We start from the raw sequence: 11,540 nt of genomic DNA on the forward strand, positions 1-11,540 counted from the left end.
TGCATTAATGTCTGTGTATCTTTTAGTCACTTGTTCTAAATTTTATAGAGTGATTTTCACCTGCATATGGGCTCAGCACACGGTTAAACAAGGTGTGGTGGTTCTGGTTCTGTATGGGCTCAGGTATGATCACCACTAGTGTTGGTTACAGGTGACTCAGTGGTCTAGGCTGCAGGAATTTGTGACAGCCATGGTGGTTGTGTGGGTTAGGGTGAAAACTTTAGGGATCCTTCTGTTCTTTCTCACAGTTGGGTACCTTATCTGAGAGGATGTCTCCTTCTGCGGGATGTGACATGGTTTATAGCCACAAAAGCCAGGGAAACCAGGGCACAGATACTCAGAGGTGCTGTGGAATTGGTTTTATGGGCATATGGTCTCGCCCAGAAAAAGTACATTAGCACCTAAGACTTGAGACACAGGTCCTTTCTCTAAGGCACAAGTGGATGTGACTTCCCCATGAATCTAGGGTCTGTGCTCTGAGGCACACTTCAGACCCAGAGGGCTGGGATGTGACTGGTTCTGATTCTGGGGGAGAGGGCACAGCAGTGTGTGGCTCTGGGGGAGAAAGAATGCTCCAAAGCCTCAGAGCCCTGGGAGCAAGGCACAACTGCAACACAGGACATGGAACCAAAAGGACATGGTGGTAGCTCAGTCTTCGGACCCTAGGTGATGGAAATTGGTAGTAGCCCAGGCTCAGTGAGGCTAGGTGCAGCAGCAGCAAGAATCCAAGAATGATAAGATGCCACCATGGCTCAGGTTCTGAAATGCTAGGAGCAGCACAGTGATAACTCCAATCCCTGAAGAAGAGGGGTAGCTCAGCAGCTTGGAATGTTGGGGGTCTCTCCAGTTCAAGCAGGTAAAGTACTCTGCCTGCCTGGCACAAGGGGTGGGTGGAACACCTCACCCAAGGTTATGATTCCCTGGGATGCAAGGGGCTACATCTGCTCCATTTCAGAAATGTTGCTACCCATCGGCAGAGCCTCTGGATCCCTGGGAGGGGACCTTCTATTAGCTGTGATGTTAAGGTACAACTGCTCTAGTATGCTGGAGGCTTGGAGGTCCCAGGGAGCAGACCCCCAACTGTGGTGTGGGAATGCGGTTGGGGTGGAGACTGTTCAAGTGTCCTGGAGGCCTAGGTTTCCTGGGGGTCAGGATGCTGCCTCAGTTGTGGTACCTGTGGGAGCAACTGCTCTAGCAGTTGAGTCTCTGGGTTCCCAAAGGCAGGGTACCACTTCATTTTGGTCTCAAGCTTGAGGAAGAAAAAGCACAGTCAGACTGAATCTAGTAAACACTATCATGAAATCATTCTTCATCCTGATGCCATTTGGATTTTTCTCCTCTGGGGAGGGAAATTCATACATTATATGCACAGAATGAAGAAGATATTTATGAACAAAATTGAGGACTGTGCTAATTTCTCTCTCTCTCTCTCTCTCTCTCTCTCTCTCTCGGAAAGGATATACATTTCTCAAGTTCAATCATGTGACTTGCTTTGGACAACGAAATTTGGGCAGAAGCTTTCTTAGGACTCAGTGGGTCTTTCATGCTCTATTTTTCCTCCACCATAAATTCATCTTTATGCAGATGAACTTTCTCCATTGGCCTGGATCTTGGAGCAAAGATGACATGGAACAGAGCTTCAGCCAACCTGTAATGATCTTATTGCATAAATCAGATATAAACCTTGGTTGTCATAAGTTTATGTGTTTTTGAAGTCTTTGTTACCTCTGTGTAATTTTGTCTGAACTGAACAATGCATTTTTTTTTGTTCTAATTAGTTATACATGACAATAGAATGCATTTCAACACATGATACATAAATGGTGTAAAACTTCTTGTTCATCTGGTTGCACATGATGCAGAGTTACATAGGTAGTGTAATCATATATGCACATAGGGTAATAATGTCCGATTCATTCTATATTCCTACCCTCATACCCCCTCCCCTCCCTTCTCCCCCATTCATTTAGTCCAAAATAACACTTTTCTTGTGAATTAGCATCCACATATCAGAGAAAATATTCAGCCTTTGATTCTTTGGGATTAGCTTATTTGACTTAGCATAATATTCTCCAGTTCCATCCATTTACCAGCAAATGCCATAATTTCACTCTTCTTTAAGGCTGAATAATATTCCATTATGTATATATACCACAGTTTCTTTATCCATTCATCTGTTGAAGGGCACTTAGACTGGTTCCACAGTTTAGTTATTGTGAATTGAGCTGCTATAAACATTGATGTGGCTACATCACTGTAGTATGCTGATTTTAAGTCCTTTGGGTATAAACCAAGAATTGGGATAAACTGGATCAAATGGTGGTTCCATTTCAAGCTTTCTGAGGAATCTTCATACTGCTTTCCATAGTGGTTGTACCAATTTATAGTTCCACCAGCAATGTATTTTTTTCCCCACATCCTCACCAACATTTATTGTTGCTTGTATTCTTGATGATTGCCATTCTGACTGGAGTGAGATGGATTCTTTGTGTAGTTTTGATTTGAAGTAGTTTTGATTTGTATTTCTCTAATTGCTAGAGATGCTGACCCTTTTTTCATATATTTGATGATCGATTGTGTTTTCTCTTATGTGAAGTGTCTGTTCAGTTCCTTTGCCCATTTATTGATTGGGTTATTTGTTTGTTTTTGACCAACACGTCTTTTGTCTTTTGTTGTTTTGCTGAACATAGTAACCTTTTGAAAGACATTCTTGAACTCTCTGAGTTTCTTGTGTATTTTCACTCCCACCAAGCAGATGCTTCAGCTGTTGGTGTGGGAGATGAGTCACTATTGTGCTACAAGAGTAAGTGCTACAGTGGGAGTAGTAAGGCTTACTTCTCATTTTCTCATGACATCATTGAGGTTAGTATTACTATGTTTGAAACAGCTATGGAAGCTTAGCTCAGCAAGGTTTTATATTGGCTTGGGATTGGGATGTATTCTTAAAAAATTGCTCAAAAGATCATATTAAAAACCCTACTTTAAGAGATTAGAACCTCCAGCACAATACCTGTGCTTGTTTTGAACTGGAAAACCACAGTTACTTTCATTATATCAGACACTCAAAAGGCTTGAGAATCTAATAGGAGCCTCTAGTGTAAGGCTATTCCCTAATTTACAGGTTTCTAAACTACCACTAAGGGGACATATTAGTCATTTCAGTCCAACAACCATTTGTAAAGTATGCTGGCTTGTTGATCTAGTGGAATCAAATATATAACAGAGCTAAAAGATCTTGGAATATTTATCCAAAAGAAGAACAACAATCACCTGGCTAATCAGAGAAAATGGAAAGGAGGGCAAGATTACTTATTTTATAGAATATTTTTAAATGGAAAGTTTTACATTCTAAAATATATTATTAAAATGAATTGTTATAACATGTAGCACGTAGCATAAGAGGAGAGAGTCTGGTGTCAAACTGCTTAAGTTAGCTTCACCATTTGTTAGTTATGTGACTGCCTTGGACCAGACCTCCAGGAAGCAGGTGCTGAGGCAGAGACGTCCATGCAGGAGGCTTACTGGGGAATGTTCTAGAAATCAACATTTGTGAGGGAATGGGGAGAACACCGTTGAATAAAAGGAAAAGATGAACTCTGATGTAGTTGCAAAAGAACCTCAGCTATTCCTACAGGGAACTCTGGAGCTGGGATGGCCCCTCAGAGGTTCCTGAATTGAGGCAAGGGGGCACTGGATGTGGGTTGCTTCCAAAGGAGGGCAATAACCCTGGGTGAAGACCTGTCCCAGGGAGATCCTAGGGAGGGATTAAGACTGTCAGCAGTTGTTATACCTGGAATGAGGACCTGGGTCCTGAGGGAGAGCTGGGAAGTGTGCCATAGGACCTCAGTTACCTTGGGCAAATTTCTTAACCTCTCTGTTCCTTAGGCTCTTCATCCATCAAATGGAAGTAATAATCGTATCTTTCTCATTGGGTTCTTCTGAGGATAAATTTACTCTTTGTTAAAGCACCTTGACATTGCCTACCACTTAATGAGATTACATAAATGCTCACCAAATAAGTAATTGTCCAGTGGAGGTTTTCAAAGAATATACTTTAATGAACAAGGGAGGTTTATAATTAGTCTATTAATTGTTTCTAAGGGAAGAGCCACTCTGGAAGTCCTTCTGAATGTTTGAAAACAGTAATTCTCAAGGAGGTTCAAAGTTCTCCATGAAAATATTAAGACAAGTCTTAATTTTCTTGGAAGCTACTTTTTAACAATCATGCTAACATAAAATTAATCCTAGGTTTCATTCAAATTATAATGTATTTTGAATTTCTAAAATTAGTATTAAAGTCATATAATTTTGACAGGTTCTTTCCTAAATTCCTTACATTCTTTTTTTTTTTTCATTCCTCATTACAACTATCTTAAGAAACAGACCCTACCCTGTTATTACCTTTATGGACAGAAGGAAAACTGAGTCTCAGAAGTGTTTGCAAGGTTGGAATTACATACCGAGTCCAAAGCCCCAGTGCTTAATCACTGCCCACTTCCTTCCACATAAACTCAACCATTCCAAGTCTTCAAAATATCTGATCTCTTCACCATTGCACTCAAAGAAAATGTAGCCTACTGGTGTTATACTCCAAAGAGATTAGTAGATAATCCCAAAGCATCAAATTGTAACTTCTTAATGCAAGAGAGAAGCTTCTCATCTGGGATAACAATAAATAATTAAAATATTATCTTGGGCTTATGATGAGAATGTCAGCTTGCACAGAATGCTACTCACTCTGTGTTACTATAATGAAATACCTCAGACAATTAACTTATAAAGACAAAATATTTATTTTAACTCATAGTTTTGAAGGTTCCAGTCCATGATCAATTGGCCATCTTGCTTTGGGCCTCTGGTGAAGCAGCACATGATGGTGGAAGTATGTTCATTTCATCATCCAGGATGCAAACGAAGAAAGAGGAAGAGACTGGAGTCTCAGGGTCACTTCAAGGGCATGCTCCCAATGACCAAAGGACCTCTCATAGGCCCCCCCTTCTAAAAGTCCCACCACCTCCTGACAGCACCACCCTGGGGACCAAGCCTTTAACACAGACTTCTGGAGGACATTCAACATCTAAATGATAGTACATGGTATTTAGTAAGTATTTTATAAAAGATACCTTTGAATTAAATTACATATTTAGGATGAGGATATGTATCATGGCATCAAAAATATGCTTTTTCCCCTAATCATAGCCTCTAATCTCAGTTTCAACCTTCAAAAAGCTGATCCTTTAAAAACAGCTTGTGTGTAGTCACTAATCCACTAATTCATAGTTACTTGTAGTTCTGCCCAAAGTCAGCAATTTTGTCTGCCAGTTAAGTAACTTAATAATTGAAACTCCACAACTGTTAATGCTCAACTAATGCAATTGTACCACTAAATCTCAAATATTTAAAAGATCCCAGCTAAGGTAAATTTTTACCAGGTCAACCTGAGTGAGATACAAGGTCAGGTTAAACAGGGAAAAAGAAGACAATGGAATTCCAGATATTGGAGAATACTTGCTTTTAAGACAGCACTACAGTGCTCTTTTGTCTTTCAACATCCATTCTCCCCACCCCATCACTCCATCTCTAATTCATTCAGGTATTGGACTGTAATACCCTGAAATCAGAAGAGATAGACCCCAAACCCAGATAGTCCAGAAGATGCTGATCAAATTCCCATTGGGTGGTTGAGCCACTCATGGGCAGGAAATTTGTATCTGCTTAGTGACATATAAAGACAGATCTACCCAGTGAAGCTTCCTTTCCAAATACAGGCAAAGCCTAGATAAGAGAAAGTCCTTTGTTTGTTTTCCAGCTTCCTATTTTTATGTGATGACTGAAACCATAACAGCCATCTTCTGAACATGAATGAAACAACCCAGAGTACCACAGAGATGCCAGCCCTGACAACATCTGAACACTGAACAAAAGACAGAAGCTAACTCTAGACTACTTTAGGCAAAGATAAAAAATTATCAGTTAAAATTAGAATACTATAGTGACACAGCCACATCAACATTTATAGCAGCTCAATTCACAATAGCTAGATTGTGGAACTAAACTAGACGCCCTTCAAAAGATGAATGGATAAAGAAACTGTGGTATATATACACAATGGAATACTACTCAGCCATAAACAGAAATGAAATTCTGGACATTTGCCAGTAAATGGATGGAACTGGAGACTATCATGCTAAGTGAAATAAGTCAATTCCCCTAAACCAAAGGCCGAATGTTCTCTCTGATATGTGGATGCTAATTCACAATAAGTGGAGGGAGGTAGGAAAGAATAGAAATACTATGGATTAGACAAGGGGGAATAAAGGGAAAGGTTGGGGAAAGGGAATAGGAAAGACAGTAGAATGAATCGGACATAACTTTCCATGTGCATAAATAAATACACAACCAATATAATTCCACATCACGTACAACCAGAATTGGAAGTTATATTCCATATATGTATAACATGTCAACATACATGCACTCTACTGTCATGTATAACTAATAAGAACAAAAAAAACTGTCAGTTCCTCTAACCTATCACTGACTGAAATGGTGTCCCCTCACTTCTCTCCACTTTTTCCATCACACTTTTATTTCCGACATTATGCCAGCTGCCTTTTCTATTATCAAAAGTAACATAATTTGCATTCAGTTCTTTAAAAAAATTTAATGTCCTGTACTGCATACAAAGACTGAAAACCTAAATATTGAAACCAATAGGGTTTCCATCACATGACTATGGCTATGTTGATGCTGTATCTACGTTCATATTGTAGCTGAACCAAGTAGTAGGCTACAATTACAAATGCAATATAGTTATACTTGAGCCACTCAAAGGGGAAAATCAAGCTCCAGTGAGTTCTTTTTCAATATTCCATCAATAGCACAAACTTAACTCTAGTACATATTTGGGAATTTGCTGCTCATACAATATTATTTTTATTTTTCCTGGAGTTTCTGATGTTTGTGTTTTCCATTTGGGAAAATAAAATATAGCTTCTTTAGCTCCCTAATACTCATTATTAAGTATATTATTATTCTTATTGAGTGTTAGAAGCCAGTACATTCTTTTCTATGAAGTCCATTAACTTTTATTCAAATTTGGATTGGTTTCATAATATTTTGTCCAGAATTTTCTTGTAAAACTTTTTGTCTTCCTGGAATTTTCTAATTGCCTTTAAAAAAAATTGCATCTTTCATATCTCAAGTTTTTCATGTTTCTAGCCATTTTACCCATTCTATGAAGTACATTTTTATGTTCTTGTCCAAGTCCTCTGTTCTTACTTTAGTTTTGATTGGTTGCTCTCTAGGCCCCATGTGCAGCAATTGTCCTGGACTTTGCTGTTCAACAAGATTGAGTTAATTGTTTTCTGTGAACTTGACTCTTTGGCTCAGCTAAATCCCTCAAGTATTGAATGTACTGAGGCATATTCTTGAGTAATTTCCTAAGAACAGATGAGTGGAAGATGAACTGCTTGGAATTTGAAGATTTATATTTTATTCTGCTATAAACTTTATTGATACATTAGTTTGTTCTAGAATTTTAGGCTTAAAATAATTTTCCGAGAATTTTTTAAAGACATTGTACTAATACCTTCTAGCGTCCAATTTTGTTGTTGAAAAGACTGTCACAATTTGGCTTTCATTTTTCTGTTTGTACTACCTTTCTGGACAATTTAAGACATTTTTATATGTACACTATAAAAGTTTTATTCTTGATAATCTGAAGTTTTACACTCCTAAATGTATATATTTTAAACAATATTTTCTGTTCTAGGCACTTAGGTTGTATCTAAGCACACACATCTCCCTTAATTTCTGAGAAATTTAATTGTTGTATGGAAAATCTCTAAGTTCTTTAAACTCTCTTATGAAGATCCTGAGATGAAAACTGGATCTCCTGGATTGATACCCTATGTCTTTTATGAAATATTATTTTCTTTCTCTTTTTGTCTTTTAAGAAATTGATTCTATAATTGAGATATATCTTGTTTTGCTTCCAATTATTCTTTAATTTTTTGAATCTTGAAATTATATCTAAAATTTTAAATTACTTTTTCATTTGTTATTTTTAAAATCATCGTTAAATTTTTCACAGTAAATGTTTCTCAAACAAATCAGAATAATTTAAAAAATTATCTTTTGATCTAAAATACTTGTTTTCAGAGAATTTGTTTTTTATTAATCTTAGTTTTTCTAAGTAAAGCTTAAAAGCCTTCTACTGTTTTAGGATTCTTATTATTCACATATCTCTACACATTTCAGAATGTGAGAAAAATGACAGGGAACTTTATGTCTCTGGGTAAGTTGTGTTGACTCTCAGGCCTCGCCTGCCATGTACAGAAAAGTCAGAGCTTCTTCACACTGGTTTCCAATTTCTCCCAAGGCAATTGCTTTAATTATCTTCGAGAAAAAACCTCTGAATTTTTACCTAAGGACAAGACCTTAGCATTCGTTGATTGACAAGCAGAAGTAGGATAGGGAGGTATACATCCACACATCCTGTTCAAATATCCCTGCTCAGTCAGCCCCACTTCCCAATCCCATCCACAGACCTTACTGCAATGTCTGCGTCTAAACCTTAATGAGATTTTCCTAGCCATTCATTGATGGACTTCACTGTTACCTACTTTGGATACATTCTAGGCCACAGTGGGCTTCATCACTGAACTTGAAATTATCTTCCACTATTCAGAACTTCGTGGAAGTCTCTAGTTCACCTGTGCTCCCTTTGCATGTTTCCATTAAGACTCACACTAATGGGGTCTTGGAACAGAGAAATTTTCTCTTATCAGTTTATACAGAAATCACTTTTACACTTAAAAAATAAGACTTTAGAGAGGTGTAATGGCACACGCCTATAATTCCAGCTACTGGGGAGGCTGAGGCAGGTGGATCACAAGTTCAAGGCTGGGCTGGGTGACTTAGCAAGACTGTCTCAAAATACAAAATGGAAAGGTCTTGGGATGTAGCTCAGCAGTAGAATGTCCCTGAATTCAGTTCCCAGAATTGCCACAGACCAAAAAGGAATTTCAGAGGCAGGAAAAGGAGTATGTATTTTCAGGAGGCAGCCCTAGAGACATGGGAACAGTGGGAGACTATTTTAGTAAACCAGGAAACAGTATGAATGCTTAGACTAGTGTAACGGTCAAGAAGCTATTTATAAAGTATTGATAAATTAGATCTGCTAAGGAGGTAGAATAAAATTAGTGATTCACCAGGCGAGTAAAATGAGGAAGAGATACAAATAAAGGATGACATTCAGGTGTCTGGCTTGAGTAATGATGTGACTGATGGCTTCCTTTGTGACATAGGGAGCATGAGAGATTGTTTCAGTGGAATGATGGGTGAGTTTGACATGTTATTTAAACCCAGATGTTCTGAAATCCATTGCATATCCAAGTAGGAAGCTCATGAGAGCGATCTGGGCTGACAATGTGGATTTGGTAGTTACCAGAATTTAGATGGTATTTGGAGCCATGGGAATAGATATGATTGCTGTGGCATAACATGAAGAGCAAGAGTAAGGCCTCAGGCAGAATCTGGAAGAATAAGAATTTTGAAAAAGAGGAGAGGAAGAGGAGCTCACAAAGGCAACAGAGAAGGGAGAAAAAGAGACAAAGAATTTTAAAAAACACTGATATTTCTTTGAGGAGAAAAGGAAAAAATCTGAGATTTAGGTATAAATACATGAGAAAATATTGTCAAAAAGCTCCATAGCCATCCTATACACTCACCTGGCAAAGGTGGACTAGCTTGACCGTCATCCCTCATTTGGGTTACCTGCAATGCTTTGTACTGGCCACTGTGCTTCTGGTCTCTTTAATCTCTCTCTCATTCTGGGAAAATATGATAAATTGCTTCCCTTCTCCAAACTCTTAATGGATTACCACTCTCCTTTAATGTAAGCCCAAACTGTGGGCTGAAGAAGGGTCCTATGATATCAAACACTGCAGATGGGTCCACTCTCTCCTGGAGACACATTCTGGACCTCATTTCCTCAGACATTGTTCATCGCTGAAAAGCCTCATTCAAGTCCTCCCTACTCAGATTGTGAGCTCCTAACCAGTTAGCATGTAGTAGTTACTCCTACCACATTGATAATTGGTCTATATAGAGATTCCAGGTTTGCACTCAACTATCACTGCTCGGCCCAGTCAATACCCATTAGGTCCATGTTATTCTCATAGTATCACCATTCTTTTCCTTTGCAAAACATATCACAATTCTGTTTTATTTACCCGTTCATTCACTGTGTCTCCTCTTCTGGATCACTTGCTTCATTAGGGCATTAGGGCAAGGACTATTTTTTTTTTTTTTTTCTGCTTTAACCAAGCAAAGAGTCTGATATATAGAGATTTCTGATAATTACAACAGACCAAATGAATGGTCTTAGCCCATTTTCTGCTGCTATAACAGAACATCACAGACCAGTATATTTATAAGGAGAAATAGTTTATTTGGTTCATGGTTCTAGAGACTGGGAAGTCTAAGATCAAGGAGTTGTATCTGATGAGAGCCTTCTTGCTATGTCATAATATGACAGAAGGGTAAACGAGTACACACAAGATAGAAAGGAAATCGAGTCCAACTCATTCATTTTATCAGGAAACAAGTTCCAAGATAACCAATCCACTCCTGAAATACTGACATCCATCCATTGATGAGGTCAGAGTCCTTGATGACCTAATCACCTCTCAAAGTTCCACCTCTCAATACTCTTGCATGGGGGATTACATTTCAACACGAATTTTAGAGGGCCATTCAAACCATAGCACATGGCAATTCTCTCCCTGCACTATTTTATTTTATCCCTTCCAATATGGAATATCTTTATCTGCTTTCTTAATTCCACTTCACACACCATTTGTCTGGCAAAAACTTTCTCACACAAACTCACAGATTGCTTTAGAAAATTCTCAGCAATTTGGCCTCTTATTCCCACAAAGAATTATTAACTCCCCCATTTGGACTGCCACTGTACCTAACACATACTTCTATCATAATATTTACACATTTTAATCACACTATTTGGTAGACTTGTCTTTCCCACTTGATGGTACTCCACTTGAAATTCAGAATCATGTCTTATTTTTGGTTCTCCAGCAGCTATTCCATTTAGTTTCCAAAAATTAATGAGTGAACAAAAATAGACCATAACTTAATTCTGTCTTGGCTCCAAATCATCATTGTGAACATTAATTGGAATTCATTTTTACCTTCTAAGATGTTTAATCGATTTAATCATTTTCTCAATAGATTTCAATCAATATGAAACCAATACATTTCACTCTTAGGACCTATTGTAGCATTCTTGCCTCTGTACTAAATAACCTGTTTTTTAAGTTCTTGAGTATATTTTATAGAGTTTTTTTTAATATACTTTCCCTTCCTGCCTGAACTAAGCTATTAATTATTGCTAGCTAAATTTTCCTGTATCAATAGTTTCGTCTGCCTTTTCTCATTTCCTGTGTTCTGAGAAATTCACAAATAAGCCTTTTAAAAAATTTTTATTTTTTGGCACCAGGGATTGAGCCAGGGGT

This window comes from Sciurus vulgaris (assembly GCF_902686455.1).
Source record: "Sciurus vulgaris genome assembly, chromosome: 9".
Classification (NCBI taxonomy): Eukaryota; Metazoa; Chordata; class Mammalia; order Rodentia; family Sciuridae; genus Sciurus; species Sciurus vulgaris.